Source organism: Periplaneta americana, chromosome 15 (assembly GCF_040183065.1).
Source record: "Periplaneta americana isolate PAMFEO1 chromosome 15, P.americana_PAMFEO1_priV1, whole genome shotgun sequence".
NCBI lineage: Eukaryota > Metazoa > Arthropoda > Insecta > Blattodea > Blattidae > Periplaneta > Periplaneta americana.
In genome coordinates, this window is record NC_091131.1 from 71,355,507 (window position 1) to 71,379,544 (window position 24,038).

General features: G+C 34.6%; 1 long non-coding RNA gene across 1 annotated transcript in view; it reads right to left on the reverse strand.

The window, feature by feature from the left end:
* Positions 1-22,410: 22,410 nt before the first annotated feature.
* Positions 22,411-24,038, reverse strand: part of LOC138715645 (uncharacterized) — a 13,860-nt gene continuing 12,232 nt past the window's right edge. The window contains exon 3 of the long non-coding RNA XR_011336526.1: positions 22,411-22,607. This is a non-coding gene — a long non-coding RNA (uncharacterized lncRNA). The remainder of the gene's footprint in view (positions 22,608-24,038) is intronic.

A 24,038-nucleotide genomic window follows, 5' to 3' on the forward strand; every position in this document is an offset into this window, starting at 1 on the left:
AGTATTCCAGTAAATTCTTTTCACTCTCATTTATCATTATATTTTGTAAGCTATACAACACATTGCCCAATGTATTTACAATGTAATTCTGAATCAATCTGTCCGTAATATTTAATCCAGCTATTAATCTAGCGGAGACACACGCACTTGTGTGAAATGTGGTTATGGAGAAGATTGGAGCGTGTGAAGTTGGACAGACAATATAAGAGATGAAGATGTGCTAGAAATAATGGGTGAAGAAAGAATAATGTTGAAAATAATCAGGAAGAGCAAAAGAAATTGGCTGAGTAACTGGCCTACTAAAGGATGCACTGGAAGGAATGGTGAAAGTGAGAAAAATTCGGGGAAGAGGAAGGATATCAGATGATAGTCAACATTAGTACACATGGATCTATGCGGAGACGAAAAGGATGGCGAAAAAGCGGAAAGACTGGAGAATGATGGGTTTGCAGTGAAGGACCTGGTCTTTAACAGAAAACTATGGATAAATGAAATGTGTATATTTAATGTAATGTATAATTATAGACTACAGTTTCGTAACATTTGAGACCTACTTCATTGGTGAACAGGAGAGACTAAAACATTGTAAAATGTTGATACAAACATTTGTCTCATTTGATCTTGGTTTCATCTATTCCAAGTTATAGTCATGTTTGTACAGTAGTTGCAAAAAAACCGGACCGACCCTTGTAGCTGATTTCAGAGCCTTGTTCACTCCAGAGCTACGATAGACTGGTAACTAAGACTTTCGTTGTTCGAATCCTGTCTGGGAAGGAAACTTTTTTTTGTTCCTTATTCAAACTTATTCGCAATACGTTTCGATTGCAGCGATATTTTACTACTTAATTAAGTTATTATTCCCAGAACATGAACTTTACCAGCTTATTTTCTAATGGATTTCGAAATGGGCTACGTCAGCAGTCGAAACTACAACAATTTCAATAGATTACTCGCTATCTTGTGAATGCGGGCGTGGCATGCGCAGTGGCTCATTTCGGGGACATTATTCCGTCGGTCCGGTTTTTTTTTGACACTACTGTACATCAGTAAAGTGAAACTGCTTAGCGTTGCAGGAATTGCTCAAAATGGCCACTTCCAGCCCGAATGCAAGTCTGCAATCTTCTTGTCGTAGGTTTCTGCATTATTTCAAAATTATCAGATGTTTGTCGGATAAATTAACAGCCGTCTTTGTTACGCTGACAAAGTATTTCACAGTTGGGAATGAGTTGAGAATAAGCAATTGTTTTCTAGTGGTCTCACAAATAAAATTCCAATGGATTTAGGTCTGGAGAACGCGCAGGTCAACTATAGCATATCTAGTAAACAGGCTAAGAAAAAGAGCGTATGTACAATTCAGTTGAACTTTTTTCAACGTTTTTGTCTCCCGTCCACAGATGAAGTGGTTCTCACATGTTACGAAACATCTTGCATGTAATGGGGGGGGGGGTTCACTACGACTCATCACTGTGACTTAGTAGTTCTATTATATTCATATTATTCCCATTATATCGGTAAGTTTTATATTTAGATTTTTAACCCCTTTAGCATAGTCGCAAAATATGTTTCAGTGAAACGTACGGCAGCGTCTGTCTGACGATTTTTCAATTCACTGTGGGCTAAGGCAAGGAGATGAACTATCACCGTTACTTAACTACAAAGCATTAGAGCGATGAAATTTCGAAAGACCTAGTAAAAGATGGGTAGATAGGCCTAAGTTCTAAAATTCAATAGAAGCATTCATGATTTCGAAACGGGCCTTGAGGCCTAATTCTTGTTGATGATGATGATGATGATGATGATGGTTATTATTATTATTATTATTATTATTATTATTATTATTATTATTATTATTATTATGACAATGACTACGACCCTGTCCATATGAAGAGAGTATTATCTATATGCGTCTATAGAAAGAAATTAACGTATCTGAGAAATATAGATAACGCAAAGAAAGAGGTAAAATAAAATGTAAACCCTGAATTACAAGTCAAAATGGATAAGTTGCCTTTGAAGTAAGAGGAGAAGATGAAGCCAAAATAGATATGTCTCTATCTTTAAGATGAATATTATTTGATTGACTTGAAGTAATGACATTTCTATTTGCAAAAATTACGATTAAAATTAAATATTGTATTATACCTAACCATGCATCAGTAATGAATTAAAAGAAAATGCAGTTGAAATAGCTGACAATTCGAGATGGAATTGATGTCATGTTGTTTGGAATATTTTTTAAATGTGCAAAGTATGTATCCAAGTAGAGTCGCCTTGTTATATTCTGCCGATAAATTGAAGTACAGTTATTATTTTGTTTGCCTACAAACCGGTCAGTTTTTTTAGGCGATGGCCCACTGCTATAACGCATAGAGACAGTGGTGAAGTCGGAAAGACGTCTCGACATTAATAGACACAATATTTTCGAAATGAAATTTTAGATTAAAATTATTTGGGTGTTTTTAGATGCCATACATTTTCCAATTTATTTTCATAGCATATTAAGTGTTAAATATTGAGCATAAACTTGCATGAGTTATTTATAGGAAAGGATATAAATTATGTACTCTTAGGTCAGACATATAGGGTATTGAATATTTTCATTTTATTACCATAACAGGTATGATCTTTTAATAATGGCAACATTTTCTTTACATTTTATTTTCCCTTTACTCTACGACCTAAAATATTTCAAAAGAGAACAAATTTGAAAGATTTTTTGAAAATGTTTCCAATAGTCATAACTAGACTTCGTGGAATTGCCACGAAAATCGCAAGGTTTACTGCGCACGCGGTATAGACTGTATGAGAAAGGGGCGTGCAAAGGATTGAGTATGCCTCTGATGTAAACACTGAACGGTATACTGCGGTTACAATAAAACCTGTATCCTGCATTCAAGAAATATAATGAATGATCATTGAAGTAGGAAATGTCTAAATATGTAAATACGCAATTATTTTATAGTGAGATATATTAACTCTTAAAATTTAATGTAAGATACTCGCATCATTCTTGAATATGTGCATTGCAGTGAAGAGTTACGTACATTTTGAGCGACTGCAAAGTAATCTCCTCCGATGGTCACTTAAACAGTTTTTATATTGGGAAATGTACGTTCAACATCACACGATGTAATACGTGCATATTTGAAGAACGGAAAGTCACTACTTTTTAGTACACCAACTTCAGACGTCTTGTCGTGACCTGATAGTACATCATTTATAATACGAAGTTGTGAATAGGCAGAATTTTTAGCAATAATGTTTCTCAACTTACATTTCACTTTTTCTGAAATTAGTGAATTGTTACTTTGGATAACGGTTTGTGATACTTTATCCACTATATTAAGGGCTTCTGAGAGTTGTAGTTTATACGATTCTAACAGGGTGATGCTTTTGGACACGATTTTAAAATTAGAGTCAGTGAACACAATATCTTCCAATATTCAGAAGGCAATGATTTTGCAGCTGCAACAGCGGAACTGTCTGTGCTATCCAATGCATCAATTACCTCCATTATTTTAGTATAATGTTCTGCATAATTCTTGTCTGCACTGAACAAATGTTAAGCTTTGACTATTCCAACCGCAGTAATGCAAAAACAAGTGCTTACATAGATATAGACTACATTAGCTGTAGCTGCTCTATCTATTTGGACCGGTCACAACTCTTAACATGAACTGCTTATACTACGAGACCGGGCGGTCGCTCACCTCCTCTGTACTACCATACATCGCAACCTGATAGCATGCTGCGTGTGGCAATTCAACGAAGTCTAGTCATAACTAACTAGCAAACATTCTCATGGGGGCAGACAAAAAAGTTTTTTTTTTTCTTCCACCATATTAATAATGTCAGAACAAGTGCTTATACAAATTTTGGCTACTCGTGAGCAATTACGATGGCCGTAAAATTAGTTTCCCTGGGGCGTTTACAGAAAGAAAACACGATTTCATAGAATGATTTATTGGAACAGATACAGCAATTGTTGAACTATTTTTCAACATATTCCCCACCGGAATTGAGACATTTGTCATAACATGGTATCAACTTTTGTATCCCTGTGTCGTAGAAGTCTGCCACCTGGGATCAGAACCGGTGTGTGACAGCCGTCTGCATCACTCTATCGATCCCATGGTATGACGAATGTCTCAATTCCAGTGGGGAATATGTTGAAAAATAGCTCAACGTATCTGTTCCAATAAATTTTTCCAATGAAATTGTTTTCTTTCTGTAAACGGCCCCGGGCGAACTTATTTTTACAGTCGTCGTAATTGCGCTCGAGTGGCCAAAATTTGTACAAGCACTTGTTTCACATTATTAACATGGTGCAAGAAAAAATATATCTGCCGCATGAGAATGTTTACTTGTGTGTAAATGAAGACTTGAAGTAAATTAAGATCTAAGAGCCATTTTGAAAATTCGAGGAAAACTAGTTATAGGCTAATATATGTTGAAGCTATAAGCATACACGTCCTGCCATCCATGAATAGTTAATAAAACAATAAAGGAACGCGTCTGGATTTTGATTCTTATTTATGTTATAGTTCTACGCACATAAATTGTTATTCGAGCAAAAACACAATAATCATGAAAATGGCACTTAGACTCTTAAGGTGCTATTCACAGACATTTCGCAGCACGCGCTACGAGCGTACTAAGCTAGCCCCGGCTATCCACTGGTTACTTGTACAGAATTCAAATCATATCCTATCGCTAACACTGGTTTATTAATACGAAAAACATTGATAATCCACCGGAAACCCGCGCTAAAAATGTCTATGAATACGGCCCCTATTTACTTCAAGTCTCCATATATAATTTTCATAGAAACCTTAATTTCTTAAAGTGCGAGAGAATGCGTAGAAACTTACTAATAAGAATATTGTTACAATCAGCTTTAGTATCAGATATATCAGCATTTTGAAGCTCCTAACCAGAATCCAACACGGTATGAACTAGTAATTAATATTAATGGGTACAACGAAAATTCATTGGAAAATAACAGACCACTCTTGACTTGTTAACTCACTGCTAACCGCCTTCCATTGAAGGCTGTCTACAATAGCTTGCCCATTACAGAAATTTAATATCGCTTTACTAGAGTACTAAAAGCTATATGAGTCACAAGCAGTTATGAAATATTGTTCCTGGCACATTGGGTTAAGAGAAATATTGGGAAGTTAAATTTATAGAAGAAACATGTTTTTAAGAGCATATAAAATATTCTCCAAGGATTATAGGAGGATAGATATGAATTTAATTGTCATTATGTCTGGCATTTCAACATGGATCATTTTTAAAGATGTCTACGATATTCTTGAGACTTCAAGCGTTGTTATTATGTTATAAAATTAACTTACGTATTCTTCTACTAAGTTCAATAATCTGAGGGGAGAGATCAGGCAATGAAAACAACCTTAAGTTAAGATGAACTTACATTTTTGGTTGTATAAACGGTAATCCAAAATATTTTGTCTTGATCTAAGATCAAAATCTAATTTGCAATTTTTCCCAGTTCAAGATGGTTGAACTTAGTTTTGCAGGAACTAAATACAGTAATTCTTCATGAAAATAAAGAAAAGTAAAAATAACATTGTTCCTGCGAGTAAAATTGTGAGTGAAGTTTAATTATTATAGGCCTGTCAGAGAAAGATCTGTATTAATATTTCACTTATCATTTTACGCTCAATGCTATAATGAGTACTATAATAGATTGTGGTATATATTGGGTTGTAGGTTATGTTATTTTCGGATCTCTTGTTCCTTTGTGTTTTCGTAACACAACTTTAGACTTCCCTAACCTTTTGAATTATAGTCCGTAGTAATTTTTCTACCTCTCCAATTGTTTTGTGATAAAATCTGTTTCTTTGTTTTCTGTAACTGTTTTATATTGGAAAAGAATTTAAATCTACGTCTCTCTCTGTCTGTCTTCATTTTCAAAACTTGCTGCACGTATTTTATTCCTCTATTGTTCTTCCATATTTATTTTTCGGTTACTAGTGGTATCAAGAAGAAAAATGATCATCGAATAATGTATTGCAACCCTCACGCTATGAACACGATTTTTCTTCATGTTTCGCTCTGTTATCTTACCTGTTTCTGTCATTTCAGTTCAGCACTAAACTATGCTCACATAATCTAAAATCAGTGTCATACAACATAAACAGAGGTAAAGGTCAGTTCAGCACTAAACTATGCTCACATAATCTAAAATCAGTGTCATACAACATAAACAGAGGTAAAGGTCCTTGATCTTCGATAAAAAGTGAACTCCAGTTAGCTAAGCTAAAGCAACCGGGTGTTAGTGGAATAGCATATGACTGGAATGAGACTAATTGCCATTTGGATTAAAATTCATATAGATACTGAGTCTTATGACCATAGGAGGAAGTCCATACCAAAACAGTAGATTTCACTTGAGTACAGACAGGAGTATAGATGTCACCCGCGCCTCGCCCTGCTCTCGTCGCTACAGACGATACTACGCAGTTAACATAAACAACACATAGTATTATTCTGTGGAACTGTGTACAGTCGTAAATAGTTTGAAGAATATTATTAATTTATTTTAATAATTTGGATTTTGGACAAAATGAGCTATTCTATTTTTATTGTAGGCCTATTATTTACGTAGTAGTAATATTATGCATAATTCTAAAAAGTAAACTCACCTGTTATTAAATAATTATGCAAACAGGAGTTTGTAGCACGTTTATTTTATCTCGGATTATTCTTCGTTAAATGTTGATTGAAAGACAAGTTTATTTACCAGCCGTCAATACTTGTTTGTTTTACTGGTCTATTGACGTCTCGTGCTGCTGTGCTACTATGCATTCGGTTGCGTTACAGTTCAAGTTCATTCAACACAGAATTACGATACGAACTTCCTAGCTATCATTACAATAGAAATTAAAATTTTTCTTGAAAACGGTTATTATGGGTTTAATATTATGTGCCACATACGACATACACTATTAGATTGTTGTTCACCTGATGATAGTAAGAAATACTGTATCATATTTCTGATTTGCTCCACTAACTTCTTGTGACGTAGAACGAATATTTACAGAGTACAAATATTATTTTTTTTCTGAACATAAAAGGAGTATTTCTTTTGATAAAAGGAAAATGTTCATAGTTATGTATTATAATGAGGCTAGAATCATAATTGTATACTTTGTATGTTATTTTTATATTAGGCTATAGATAAATTATTTTATTTTGGGAGTTACGAAGTTTATAATTACAAATTATTGTTTTTTATGTTATTAGTTTTTTTTTTTCTTGTTCTAAGGCCGTGGACGATTGGAACACAAGTTTGGTTACCATCTTGCTGTACACGTTTGTCCTTTTCGTTCTTTGACATTGAGAGCTGCACTACTTCAGTAGAGACATAGTCCAAGCTCACACAACTTAGCAATTTCGATACCAACTCCTAGCTCTGATTATGACCACGCGAAAACATAGCACCAAATACCGTCCTTGTTCACTACAAATTCAACATTAACACACCGGGGATTTTAACTCAGGTTACCGACTCTCTAGCCGTTCGGATAACGGTGCGCTGAAATGGTTTTCATCAAAGTCGGTTTGTCTTCCAGAAAGTGGTGAATCTTTCATCTTAATATGGTCCTCTATCAAACAAGGAAAACATTTTCGTGCCGTAGTTTCCCTGATGGCGTTCTCTCCATCCCTTGTTATTGATTTTTTGCTAATATCCAGTGTTTGAGTATATAATAGTGCTGGAACGGCCACTGTTTTGTAGAATTTTAGAAATATATTTCGTATTTAATTTATTCTAGCAGAAAAAAATTTGTCGTGTCCTTTAGCTGAACCTAAATATTGCACAAAATTAATAATTTTAATAATATTTTTACAATGGTTTTTACCTTTACATGATATCAAGGTTACTGTCTGGTCTGGTTTTACGTCACATTTCATAATAGGACCGTATTTCTATGAAGAAATTGAAACTGGACAAACAGAAACAGTGACGATATCCGGACAGCGATATGTTCAAATGTTGCAACACTTTGCAATACCAGCGTTACAGAATCATGAAATCGAAAACATTGTTTTCATGCAAGACGGCGCTCCACCTCAGATAGACAACAATGAAAAAACACTATTGTGCAATACATTTGGTGATCGTGTAATTAGTAGGTATTTTCCGAACAGTTGGCCTTCTAGGTCACCAGACATAAATCCAGCTGAGTACTGGTTATGGGGTTATCTAAAAGAAAAGGTATTTCTTAGTAGACCTACTACACGTGAGGAGCTGAAACAGTCAGTATCGGATGTTATTGAAAACATTCCTGGGGATGTGCTTACTAATGCCGTTTATAGCATAAAAGAAATACTAATTCTTATTGAACAACACGGTGGTGGTCATATTTAAGTTTTTCGTAATTACCCGGTAATCTTCTTTTGTGTAGCCTATGCCCTTGAAACCAATTATCACAACACACCGAGATGAACTTCTCATACAGGTGTACAGTATATAAATCCCTATCACTTCTCAACTTGATAGTCCATTTTCTTTAAACCATAACTAACACCAACTTTCTTAAGAATTGAAGACGTATTTATTTGTAGCAATACAATATTACGACATATTAAAATGACGAATGGCAAATCGGAAACAAATTTCTTACAGAGGTCTTATTGCCATGGAAACAAAGGCACTTCAAACGTATGTATCGTGATGTTAGAAAGCTGTACGTTTTTTGATTGGTAATATTATAGCAATTTTAACAATTGAAACACATAGGCCTACAAGTTTTAAAGAATTGTGTGATATGATTTTTAAGAGTATGATAAAGTTAACAATAGCTCTATGGGAAAAGACAGTTCGCGATGATCCAGTAGGACCAAATATTCACAAACATTTCTTAATTTTAAGTTTCTTTTATCTGGTTTGAAGTAAGATATTCATAAGTGATAAATACAAATTTTCAGAACTTTGAATCCTTTATGACCGATCATTCTTATTCAGAGTTCTTTTGCTGACATGTAATTTTTTTTTTATTTATTTTTTGGCTATTACTCTTTTACTACGTCATACATACTTTGACAAATAAAACGGTACAGAACAACGTGTTTCAACCAATCATGGTTGCTTATCCGACAAATTGTATCACCTCCCTAGCATTTGTTTGTTTTTATCATCTCCCCAGCATTTGTTTCTTTGTTTGCCAACATTGTACTTTCAATAATAGTACCTTTTAAAATGATTCATGTTTATTTCATCTTTCTTAATTAAAGTTTTTCTTTCATTTATCTTGTTTATATTATTTAGATTATGTTATAGCTTCTACTGTACAAGATTATGGATAGTTACGTATCAGAGATTGTTTAATATATTGATAATTTAAGTGGAATGCAACTGTTATAATAAAAATGAAACTGAATCAACAAAGTCTTCTTGACTAGTAATCGTACATAGAGTTCAATGAAGATTGTATAGTTGCCACAACTGGTAACAAGAGAACAGATAATCGTAACACACTACTGCCATCTAGCGTGATATTTGTAATGATGAGATGGTACAAAAATACATTTGAAGACAGTTTAGTATTTTCGTAAGTCAATTAATATTTTATTATATTAGAGTACTTTATTTCCTCTAATCTTTATATACTTTCTTTTAAACATGTAATAGTGAATTAAATCCTACTCGAGTTTTGATTTTCTCTAGATAAATCAAAACCTCTAGTGAGATCACTGTGATAAAATTGCTGGGTATATAGTAAATAATGCTTAAATCATGTATAATACTTTTCTGAACTTCTTATGGAAAACAAAACAATACTATACTGCGAGTCTTAACTAGAGTAATGACAAGGATATTTCACAGCAGTGAAGCGTGTGAATAAGCCATATAATAAAACAATGAGCTATTTTAGATCATAACACGCGGATTGTGGATCATATTATACTTTATGGCCACATTTACTTCAATTGCAAAGAATCGAATTACTGCATTTCCAATTGTTCCGTTGTAGTTGAAAAAACACTAATATTAATCTTGAAATTTCTTACCATCATAAAGTAAAATATGTTCTTAAAATTATGTATAGCCAACTTTTACTATAAATAATGTTTCCAGTTTAAAATTATAACAATATTTTACACTTTTAAATATGAAAAATCGATTCAAATTTTGTGTAATATTTTCTTTTTATTCGTAATTATCACTGTTAACCACTTTACTTCCTTTAAAATTACCTATCATTTATTTGTCTAGATTTACACTGTTCACTGTTTCTACGTCTCCATTTCTTCCTCTGATGTCGAAGTGGTTTTTGTCTCTCAACATGCTACAGCTGTGTACCAAGATATTTGAACGCTATTTCCTTCTGAATAATTCTGCCCTCAGTTTCTTAAACGTTGAAAATTGTACGAATTTGTGTACTTGTGTAACATGTAAATTCTAGGTTCTTGTTTATGATATTATATTGCATCAATAAAAACCCAAGAGTGTAGACGACTCCTCTGATATCTGCTTTGATGATGAAACCTGTAACATGTAGTTCTGAAACGTTTAAAATGTTAAGTTTAACCCTGCATTACTCAGGTGGGGTGTGGTAAACCCCAGTGCGTATATTTCAACGAAAATCTAAGAGATGGAGCTAGTGTGTACTCTGTGCATCTGTATACTTTTCAATCACATCCAGAAGAGTTCACTTAAGAAATTGTTTAAGTGAGCTAAGAATAGTATATTTAATTGCGTTTATCTGATTTCTGAAACTTGCGGAAAAATATATCACTTATTTAAAATGGGGTTTGTGAAACCCCACCTGAGCAATGGTGAGAACATTTATAACATGAGTAACGCAGGGTTAAGGATACCTTATTTATGTTAAATTCCCATAACTAAAAAATCTTTGTGTTCAGCCGCTGATTAACTCTTAGCAAATATGATATATATTTACTTCGTCATTGTACGGAGTATAAACAGAAAATATTGTGACCTACGAAATCGATGTTCTGCATTCATAATAATAAAAATGTGGTTTGGGCATGCTCCTCTGTATCTTTCCGTTTGTGTACTGCGATTCCTCATATATTTAGGCTGATTTTTGTTCGTATTCAATATCTACGAATCAATTTTTTCGGGAATAGTGTGGGTTATTGTTACTGCATTTTGTTGCTACATACACTACAAAATTAATACCTGGAGTAAACAATGCACATCCGTTTGAGCAAACTCGTGTTTGGGAGCAATTCCTATGAATGACTATTTTGTACTGAAATACAATAAAACAAAAATTAATTAAAATTACAAAATCCAGTATAATTATTACAAAACAGAAATTACTAAGATAGAAATCAGAAAATCAAATCAAGAACAGAATACAAGTTTGAATGAATGAATACTATATTGGTAGTAAGAAAAAGAAGAAAGAAAAAAGGGACATGAATATTAAACAATTTTTTACATTTATTCTTGAATTTATTACAGCTATAATCACCTAGATCTGAATTTATTATCAGTATGGAGTGTTATAGATAGATATATTCTAGGATATAATAGTAATTTATATGGCAAGAGATTTAAGTAAGATTTTATTCATGAGTGAAAAGTAATTTTTACTCATGAATATAATCTGTTAAGTCTCGTGTTGCATACAATATTTTTCCACTACTAATATGTAAAGTAATATTTCTGTGAAAATAATGTTTAATTGAAATTAAATATTAGGTTTATTTGTTATTGTTTGATTCAAAGGAAACTGTTATCCATAATTAGTTCAACTAATTATTATGTACAGCTGTCAAAAAAAGTGGCCGCACTCGTGAACACCGAATATTTTCTATCTTCTTCATTACAATAATAGTAATTAATTCATTCATTATTTTCTGCCCAATGACAGGGTCTTTCACTGCAAACCCAGCATTCGCCAATCTTCTCTATTTTCCGCCTTCCTATTAGTCTCCGCATACGATTCATACTTATAGAGAGATAATAAAAAGTTATAGCTGCCTTCTCTAAGGGCTACCATGAAGGTATAGCCTACTGATCAATCCAAACAAGTTAATATTTTAAATTGTGTATTCTTTTGATTTTAATGCAATAGTACAATAACTGTTTTTGTTTTGTTTATGTAACTTTTAGTGGGCAGCTATCACTTTGAAGAAGTCATTCCATTTCAATTTTGAAGAATATGAATGGTTGTTTGCTATAGCTAAGATTTGCTCTCTTAAGATTTGCAGTTCGATGTTCTCGAGATGGGAACTGTGTAGACCGAAATGGTTGAAGAGATCAACTGAAAATCTTGTAATAGTTCTCTTGTACCAAAAGCAATCCAATCGTTTTCCATTTCTCGATATTACATTTGTTTGAAAAGTATTCACAACAAGGATAGTAATGATGTTTTTTCTCTTCATTTACTTCTTGTATTTGAGTGCCTCCTCTTTCAAAGCGTACCGTTGGGTCAATTATGTATCTCATTTCTCTGTCTGTCGATTACAACTATGTCGCTCTCTTAGTGGAATCTTCATTTGAAATACAATAGATCTCTTCATGCACTTCAAACTTCTTGCACTCTCTGAAGCAGTTGCCAACTGCCCTTCTTACTTTATTGCAGCGATTTATCCTAAGAAGTTCTCTCTTTTTACAGAAGCCAAGCACATCTGGTAGGGTTTCAATCTCATTGCACATTCAGCAGTGGTTTACTTGACTTCTGCTCGGGACACTTCTCACAGCCACTAAATTGGTATTCATTTTTATTGAATTTGTCCACTGTGTGTAAAAAAGACCTTTTTTGATATAAATCCAGGAGTTGTATTTAGTCCATTCAGAGAAAGGAGACACTCACTGACCTTAAAATAATAATAAAAGGTAAAGGTATCCCCGTAACTTGCCATGAAGGCGCTTGGGGGGCATGGAGGTAGACCCCATGCTTTCCATGAGCTCGGCACTAGAATGAGGTGGTGTAGACAATAATAATAATAATAATAATAATAATAATAATAATAATAATAATAATAATAATAATAATAATAATAATAAATTAGAAATGGCTTTTAGAAGACCTGAAAGTTCATTGCCATCCTCACCTAAGCCCGTCATCGGTTCCTATCCTGAGCAAAATTAATCCAGTCCCTACCATCATATCCCACTTCTCTCAAATCCATTTTAATATTATCCTCCCACCTATTTATCGGCATCCCCAAAGGTCTTTTTCCCTCCGGCCTCCCAACTAACACTATATCGTCGTTGTTCCTACAATACCTCCTATGTGCAAAATATAACATTTTTCAGTAGGAAGAAAAAAACACATTTATTCATCCTATGGCAGCCGTACATAGGAGACTGTGAATTCTTACATTTTCGAAGCAAAGAAATATAATTACATGTAGGTGATTTTATTATTTGCTGTATCACTATTTAAGTTATTTAATAGAGTAAAAATCTGAAAATCGATAAATTTGTCACATAGACGTTATTGCAGGAACAACGACGATATGCATTTCTGGATTCGCCCAAACGTGCTACATACTCACAGTACAACAAGTAATCTCCTGTTTGTGATATGTCATTCCCATCTAACCTAACCTCCTGTACTCCCACAAAGTCTATTCTACAGGGTGTTTCAAAAATACGGGGCATAATTTCAGGTATGTATTTCCCACATGTAGACAATCAAAATAGTTCATTACAACATGTGTCCGGAAATGCTTCATTTCCGAGTTATGGCCTTCACAACATTGAAATTCACCGGAACGTTTTTCTTTCTGCAGGTCGTTGTCATTACAGAAGATGTTCAAAATGTCCACTTCCTGCTTGAATACAGACCTCACATCGATGTCTCATTGACCTGCGAACACGATCCCAAACTCCAGGAGTATTGCGTATGTCCTCAGAACATGCCACAATTCGATTCCGAAAGGATTCCAAATGAGGCACCGGAGACGAATAAACCAATGATTTTAAATGGCCCCACAAGTAGAAATCGAGAGGGTTCAGATCAGGTGAGCGTGGAGGCCAAGCAATTGGGCCACCTCTACCTATCCTTCGATCCAAGTACCTACACAACACTGAATGTAACCTTCGCCTCGGAATATTTCTGTGAAAATAATGTTTAATTGAAATTAAATATTAAGTTTATTTGTTATTGTTTGATTCAAAGGAAACTGTTATCCATAATTAGTTCAACTAATTATTACGTACAGCTGTCAAAAAAAGTGGCCGCACTCGTGAACACCGAATATTTTCTATCTTCTTCATTACAATAATATTAATTAATTCATTCATTATTTTCTGCCCAATGACAGGGTCTTTCACTGCAAACCCAGCATTCGCCAATCTTTTCTAGTTTCCGCCTTCCTCTTAGTCTCCGCATACGATTCATACTTATAGAGAGATAACAAAAAGTTATAGCTGCCTTCTCTAAGGGCTACCATGAAGGTATAGCCTACTGATCAATCCAAACAAGTTAATATTTTAAATTGTGTATTCTTTTGATTTTAATGCAATAGTACAATAACTGTTTTTGTTTTGTTTATGTAACTTTTAGTGGGCAGCTATCACTTTGAAGAAGTCATTCCATTTCAATTTTGAAGAATATGAATGGTTGTTTGCTATAGCTAAGATTTGCTCTCTTAAAATTTGCAGTTCGATGTTCTCGAGATGGGAACTGTGTAGACCGAAATGGTTGAAGAGATCAACTGAATGTAACCTTCGCCTCGGAATGAACTGTCAGAGTGCCCTCTTAATGTCTCCTTTGACGGCAACGACCTGCGGAAAGAAAAACGTTCCGGTGAATTTCAATGTTGTGAAGGCCATAACTCGGAAATAAAGCATTTCCGGACACATGTTGTAATGAACTATTTTGATTGTCTACATGTGGGAAATACATACCTGAAATTATGCCCCGTATTTTTGAAACACCCTGTATATCTAGCTAGTTCTTTTGCTACTAATGTTACCTCTCATGTTCTATAAAGCCTTGTCACATTCCAAGTACCAAATTTCATAACCTTATTCCTTTGCTGTGGTCTTACCATAGAATCATCCTATTCCGAGGCTTATGTTGGGGGTTTCGTAACAAGCTGCTTTTTAAGATGATGGGTTGTTGTAATAATAATAATAATAATAATAATAATAATAATAATAATAATAATAATAATAATAATGCAGCTTTCATTATTTAACTTTTTTCATGTAGATATATTTTTTTCTTCTTTTTTTTTTCAACTAGTGTCGTTTTCTCAATTTCTGCTTAAAACTTAAACCGTGATGATGAAGAAGAAAATAGTAATTAAAAATCATGCTTTGAATCACCGCACCCCCCATACCCATTAACTGATTCATTTCAATTCATGTCAGTATGATATTTCCCTATCTTCAATTTCATTGTTACTATGTTCTATATGATGATGTGATCCCCGCTTGTGGCATCCATTCCTGTAATACGAAAGTACTTCAGTTTAATTATACTTTTATTCACATAATGAATAGTATACATCTTGTTATAAGTAGTGTAAATTACAATAACAAATTATGTTTTTCCTTCCTTGTTCTGAAGTAATGCAGTTCAAGTTGACACACAAACGATTGATCCTATATTTTTTGTGCGAAATTGAGTGGTTTCTTATTTCTTATTAACTGAGAGATAATTTTGTCTACCAAAAGGTCTTCCGCATTTCACATAGACAGTCGTCTTCGTTAACAATTTTCTTAATCCATTTATGGTAAAGATTGACTTTGGTGTAAACTGCTGGATAGTCTGAGCCCCCACAGATTCCGAATGATGCTATACCTAGAAAATAAAGTCATTTGTTTGTAAGTTTCTGCTCATGTAACTACAAAGAAAATATGTAAAAAAAATAATATATATAAATTGGGATAACTCTGTACTACAATTAGAAAGTCACTAGGGTAACGGTTTCTTAAATTAACTTGAAGTATCAGTTAATGCCATTAAAGGTTACTTAAAGAATTTCCTGTGCACTACAGTAGTGTGGTCCTGTCCGAGTACTTGCCTCCGAACACAAAGTCAACGCAAACTGGTACAATACTTAAAAAAAGATAAATAAGACTGAAAATAGTAAGTCTTTGACGATTGAGGTAGCTACATTGGTCAATTATTACAATACGCAATGTATAACATGAACGGACAGTAAATGTTAAATTGGGTTAAACAAGGTCCATCTATGCTTATCTTTGAAACAAAATACTAAAAGTTATTTGTACACATTATTTAATACGTTTTAACGTTTTCGATTCTACAGAGTCATCATCAGAAGTCATGCCGTAGAGTACATAGGAATTTGAATGTACAGTAGTGGCAGCGATATTTTACTAATTAATTAACTCATTATTCCCAGAACATGAATTTTACCAGCAATCGAAAAGTATTGGGAATAAATTTGAATAAGGAACAAAAAAAAAAAAGTTTCCTTCCACAGGCAGGATTCGAACCACGAAAGCCTTAGTTACCAGTCTATCGTGCTCTGAAGTGAACAAGGCTCTGAAATCAGCTACAAAGGTCGGTCCGGTTTTTTTGCCACTACTATACATTTATGTGATATACTGTAGTATATAGGGCCTAAACACTATTAAGGCTAAACAAGTTGCAAACTTTAGTTATAAAATACAGTTATAAAATCTTATTTGGTTAAAATTTAAAAATCAATAAATTGCTTGTGTAAGCTGTTACATTAGTGTAATGTTAAAACGAGGATGGACTACAGCTTGTTGAACAGTTTGTGATAAGGGGATCACATAATTACAGTGCAGTGTCTTGTGTGTAGAATAAACACAAAAATTGAGGATCACGGCGAAAGTTCCGGTCTCTTTGGCAGATAGACGGACAGTAATAAATGGCTTAAAGTAAAATGTAAAAGGTAGGATGTTTGTCAAAAATTGCAAAAGAATAAAAGTTGCTAGTAAAATTGGAAGAACTTTATACATATTTTGCTTACCTATTATTTCTCTTACTCTGGATTTTCCATTATAACGCATCAGTGGCCCTCCACTCTGTCCCTAAACACGTAGAAAAAAATTATTATTATTATCTAAATAAGGAGAAATCTAGACTAATTACATAAACCGTAAGCTATGAATGTAACGTAGCGTAAGAATTTTAGGTAGGCAATGGCACCAACTTATACTTAAAAAAAAATAATAATAAATTTTTCGAACTTGGCTCCATGATCAGGAAATGCAAAAGATCGAGGAAACCAATCCTGTAAGCTGACTTTTAGCATAATTACAGATCAGTTATGTGCAAATGCTGAGTTATTAGCAACAAACACAGTAAACTGGCAGTGACGCGTATAGATTTGTGACGTCACACAGTGGATCTGTTGTATTAATAATAATAATAATAATAATAATAATAATAATAATAATAATAATAATTTATTTTAGCTGGCAGAGTTAAGGCCGTAAGGCCTTCTCTTCCACTCAACCAGCAAAAAGTATACATAATTAAAGAAGTACCTAATTTCTCACGCCTTCTATTCTGTAGGTGAATTCATGACATTCAATAACACTTCGTGAAATTCATACTAAAACTTTGTATTGTACTAGTAGACTATATTGTAAATGTCGTCTGTATATATTTCATCTAGACTGTGACTATAAATTAAGACTTTATAATAGTATTAAGTTTTTTGTCTTGTTCCATATTCTAGCTGTAAGCAATGTATGAATACCATGGAATGTTAATAAATACAATACAATATAATATATATGTATGAACTTACAAAGAATTCAACAATTTGATTTAGATAAGAGTTACATATATACAAGAGTTATTTACGAATTAAATAACAAAATACTGTGAACTATTAATTAAACAATGAAATACAAACTATGTAGCAGAATTAAGCTAAAATACATAGAATGTTAATATATTTCAAATAATGTTATGTAATACAAAGAGATTTTATGAGACAATTTTGAAAATACAGCACTATCAGAATGCATGTCTAAAGGAAGGAGTAACTTTGTAGTCAGTGATAGTTTAAGTCAGTATGATTGGGGTGAAATGCTAAGAAGGTTATCTTTTAAGCTGTTTTTAAAAGTGTTTCTTGTCTTGCAGCTCCTAATACTTTGTGACAGGAAATTCCATTGTCGCGAGGTGGGTACTGTAAAAGATGTTCTATGAAAAGGTATACTTAACGCAGATAAATGATCTGGTATTTACGTCGTGGTTAGAGTATAGATAAGAGAAACGAGACGAAAGGTAATTTGGTGTTGAAGTGTGCAGAATTCGAAAGAGTAAAGGCATATTGTACGCACAGGCCGGGTGCATACTTGTTCGACCCCATCAGATACACACCTGAAGTATAGCCTACAGTACTAATTCGGTCCGGGGTTCAGAAAGGCAGTACTATCGGTCCGAACTGTGTAGGTGTAGACAAGTTATATGTATATATATCTTAAAGAGACTGTTTCAGTATATATTATGAATAGAGAGCGGAATTTTAGGCCCTAAATAGTGGCATTTTAGGCGCCTAAAATAGGCTCTTAAACTCCTTTATTTAGGCTCTATGAAATAAAACATAGGGTTTTTTTTGTTAAAGAATGTCACTAATATAAGATTCAACATTTATTTAATGCAAAATTCTAGGATTAAAAGAAACTTCCACACACTTCACATTTTATAAGGGTACACATGCGTACACAAAATGAAGACATTCTGTCTTTAAGTTAGTGTTTTTCATTCACCAATCGCATTTCCGTACCTTGCTTCACAGTAGATGATAAACATCTATTGTGGCTAATGTGTCGCTCACTGCTATACTTGCAAATGGTGAGAAAAAAGGAAGGGTTTGTTATCTGTCTTGGAATGTAAGGGAATGCTTATTTGGGTACAACCCAGCGAATTTGTGTTAAATTCCTGACAGACAGAAGAAGATATAATAATAATAATAATAATAATAATAATAATAATAATAATAATAATAATAATAATTTGTCCCCCAGAAGTTTACATGCCACTAAATCTACTGACATGACCCTGTCGCATTTAAGCACACTTAAACGCCATTGACCTGGGCCGGGATCGAACCCGCAACCTCGGACACAGAAGGCCAGCACTATACCGCCTGTGCCACTCAGGGTGACTTCAGCGTAAATACTCATATTATGTAAATTACGAATAGTTTAGTAAAACCTGAAAAAATGTGAAATATTATACACTGCCACTGAAAGTAAACGTTCGTTCGTTCTTTCTGTCTGTTGCCCCCTGCATTTAGCAGCTTACAATCAATGACGTCACAACTCTTGTCATCATGATAATCACTTTTCTGGCATTAAGTTGTGTCCTTAGCTTACAGTAATGTAGGAGCAATGATGATGTCTTCAGGACGTTTTCATTGAAAGGAGATTAGTGATTACAGCGCTTGCTGAGTAACTGTAGTCTACTTAATTTTATTTGTTATGTTATACATTATTGAACATTTTCAACTAAACTTAGAGTTAAAGATAATGTTTTAGATCTGGGGCATGAGATTTTCTTTGAGCTATCAGAAAATTCGACATGATAAAACTCTGAGTTATTGAATCAATTTTACATACAAATTATATGCGATGGAGTACATTGAGAAAAGTAATTCGTAAAAGAATTATTATTATCATTATCATTATTGTACTAATATGATAGTTACCCTACAAGTGTCTCTCGTTCCAGATCTATAACCAGCGCACATCATGTTGTACGAGAAAACAAAGTATGAATACAGATGTTCACAGTATCTGTGCGGTACGAGAAATACTCTCGATTTAGTAAGTATTTTATCTATATTTCCATCCAGAGCTCTTCTCCAACCAACAACCTCTGCCATTTCCCCAGGAATAAATTGTTCGTTTTCTGTAAACAAGGAACAGAACTATTACAAAATAGTAGTGGTATCTATACTTGCAACGATTTTCAGTTTTATGTTGCTTATTACATTCGTGTAAATGTATTCTTTATTTAATCCGAGGTGTGCAGATTTTTAAGGAAAACGAACACCTTTATAATGGACTTCCGAGGAAGAACTGTCCTCGGTGGTCTGGTAATTACCGTACTTGCTCTTTGATAGTTGTAGTCCTTGGCGTTTTGAACAATGTTGCAAGGACGTTCTCTTGTTCATTTTTAATTAAAATTCCCAATGTTATATTTCCGTATATTTAAGAACACACTTTTGAATTCGATAAATCTACTCTGTATATGGTATTTACGCCTAGAAATTCATATTCATCTATTCAGTGCATACATTTTATTTTTCCACGCTAACGGAAGTAGAGTGGAAATGGCAGTACATAGCGTAGTTGTCCATAGGCGGCCTGCACTGAGCGCTCTGGAACACGCGAGATAAACTGTAGAGAGGACAGTATTTTACAGTTTGGATTTGTGAATGCTTAACTTTTCAAAGTCGATGTTTAATGTGTGGAAAGATGAATAATGTATACACCGTACTTACGTTGTTCTAATTGACATGTTGATCTTTTAACTGCGTTCCTTCTATAATTCATTGTTTTTTAACATTATACTGAAATTAAGTATATTTTCAGTTTGAAAAAGTACAAAGAATGAGTTCAGACTTATAGTTTAATCGCGTTATTTACCAATAACATCATAAATTAGATTTTAAATAATCATATCAACTATAAAGACGGTATATTTATTCCTACGTGTAGGTCTATATGAATTAGGAATCCAACTTTATTAAATAACTCTGCATATAGGTTACTTAAATATTTAGAATGAGCTTTGTAGAATATGGTCCCGCGCTATATCCGTATGATCTGAAGCGGCACGCCTTACATTAGCACGGCGGAATGAGTGATGATTCGGGGCTTCATGATGGAAGAAATTTTCTCATGACATTTTGCCCAGTGTATGGGACCGGTGCTTACCCGCCACCATGATGAATTTGGGAAACTATGATGAGTAGTAAAATCCGGTTTCGTAAGCCAGCTATAGCCGCTAGGCAATCATTATGATAAACACACGTTACTCTCGTACTGATTGGATGATCATTTATCTCTGATGAGGCATGTAGACGTAAGTTTCAACATATATTTATTCAAATATTCAGTCTATAGCTTATTGGTCTTACTAATAAAAACTCTTATACAGATGTATTATTTTAATGTACCGAAGTACATATGATATTTCCATGCAGATATTCTGCGTCATCATACGATGAAAGAGTAATGGAACGGAGAAAAAAATTCTCTCCGGCACCGGGATTTGAACCCGCGTTTTCAGCTCTACGTGCTGATGCTTTATCCACTAAGCCACACCGGATACCCATCCCGGTGCCGGACAGAATCGTCTCAGTTTAAGTTCCAACTCTTGAGTTCCCTCTAGTGGCCGCCCTCTGCACTATGTCATAGATATCTATGAACATAGGACTGAAGTCCACACATGTGCTGAGGTGCACTCGTTATGAGTGACTAGTTGGTCGGGATCCGACGGAATAAGCGCCGTCTTAAATCACGAAGTGATTTACGCATATCATATATATTTAAGACGGCGCTTATTCCGTCGGATCCCGGCCAACTAGTCACTCATAACGAGTGCACCTCAGCACATGTGTGGACTTCAGTCCTATGTTCATAGACATCTATGACGTAGTGCAGAGGGCGGCCACTAGAGGGAACCCAAGAGTTGGTACTTAAACTGAGGGAGAATTTTTTTCTCCGTTCCATTAATCTTTCATCTTATACAGACGTTCAACTGTCTTATACTTACACCATAAATAGGTCGTTTATAAAGTCATGTGTAAATTCCTTATTGATAATCATTACATTTGTTATGTATAATAGTACAACTGTTACACAGCTTTCATAGTTTCGTCATTACTTCATTACGAAAGGTAATAGACTATCTGAGGTTCTTTATTGCATCCGATAGCCCGCGCTAGTGTCCGCGCTAAGTATCGATAGTACAACTGGGCCTGATCGATTACCACGCTATATTTTGGTCAAAGGGTACTGCTTCAGCAATATAATTCTAATTAAATCCCATTTGATTTTGATTTTCTCTAGATAAACACTGTTGATAAACAACATACTTCTTAATGACTGTTCCTGTAGTTGAGGTGTCACACTAACTGTAGCTGCTGTAACCGAGTTCAGCTGCATTTTAATGAAATTATGTGAAATGAAGGAAAGAGTAGGACAAAATGAGGTGTTGGTGACATTAAATGTGTATTGCTGGGGGAAACGGGAGAACCTCAGTGAAAAGTCTCTTATTCCAATCTTGTCCAACGCAAATATTACTGTCTGGCAAATCACTCTCGTATTGTCGGAGTTTGAAGAAGCTTATATCAGTCTACAGTCATTCTCTCCAATAATGAAATTATTGATTTAAATCAATAGTTCAAAATTTTTTACTTCAAAATCTTTTCACTCCATTGTGAATACTTCAATGCTGTTGAAGCATGCATACTTACGTTTTGTTAAGAGACAGGCTGGTTGTATAGTTGTACTGAATTGTACAGGATATTTCATTTTGACTATTCCAATATCGTTATTTAATACAATTCCCGCAATGAAGTGCGGATGTAAAATCATGTTCTCGATCTCTCTTATAATTCGAGCTCGTGAGAATTCTTGCATTCCAATAAAAGCATACAGCTTCTCTGTTGTGTTGAACCTAGAAAATAAACGACAAACATAACATAAAAAATCAATAGAAGAAGAAGTAAAATAGTAAAAAAAAAAAAAGGTAAAGGTAAAGGTATCCCCGTCACACGTCATGAAGGCACTTGGGGGGCATGGAGGTAGATCCCCATGCTTTCCATGACCTCGGCACTAGAATGAGGTGATGTGGTCGGCACCACGCTCTGACCGCCTTTTACCCCCGGGAAAGACCCGGTACTCAATTTTATAGGAGGCTGAGTGAACCTCAGGGCCGTTCTGGAAGTTTTGGCAATGAGAAAAATCCCGTCACCACTTGGGATCGAACTATGACCTTCCAGTCCGTAGCCAGCTGCTGTACCAACTGAGCTACCCGGCCGCCAGTAAAATAGTAGTGAACATTTTAAGTCTCGGAGATCTAAATATGTAGTATAGTCTCAATTATAGGTCATTCGTTATCTCCAAATGCTTGTGTGCGCCATAGTGTAGAAGGTGGAACTGAAATAGCCTTTCAGATGTCCAGAGCGAATAGCTTATGTAGTATGTAACATTGACGCCCCAGTCATAGGGGACGTGAATATTCCAGTATTGTTATATGCGGACGATCTGACATTATGTTCTAGAAGTGTTAAGGGATTGCAGAAAGGACTTGACAAGCTCCAAATATACTCTAGGGACTGGGGATTGAAAGTAAATACTGAAAAGACGAAGACTATGTGTTTACAGTAAAACGGAGATCTGGACATACGAAGGCCGAGCACTGAACAACATGAAAAGTTTTGTTTACTTCGGGGTAACAATGACGATGAACGGAAAATGGAATAAACATATAGACACTACAAAACACAGGGCACTGGTAAAAGCGATGGAAACGCTGAAGATACGTAACAAAATCCCGGAAGTCTCTCTAAATTTATTAGATAGAGTATACAACGCGGTAGTTAGATCTACAATTACGTATGGGGCAGAAATTTGGGGTTGGGGAAGAACGGAAAAACTTAACCAGATACAAAGCCACTATTTAAAACGGATAGCGGGGGTGGGGAGGGGAACGGCTAACAGCGGAATCCTAAGAGAATTCGGACGCCATAGAGACTCAATAGAATGAAAAATAAAAGTTTTAAAGTACTACTTGAGGATTGTGCATGGAGATCAGTCTCTTATTAGAGAGGTCTGTTATAGGGAGCAACTCGAGAGGAGAGACCAAGTAACCTGGGTAGGTAGATTACGCAGTGGGTTGGAGGAAATAGGCATGGGATTTATAATCGGGGAAGATTGCAGGAACAAGCGAAATGTCTGGCGGAAAGTCAAGAAACTCCTGAAGGATATAGACAGGCAAATAACAGAAGGGGAATGTAGGGATAAGGTTGCTCTGGAGATCCAATCGATGATCAAAACAAATTGGGGGGTCGAACTATATCTCTATGGAGGTAGCAAAGAAGGTAGA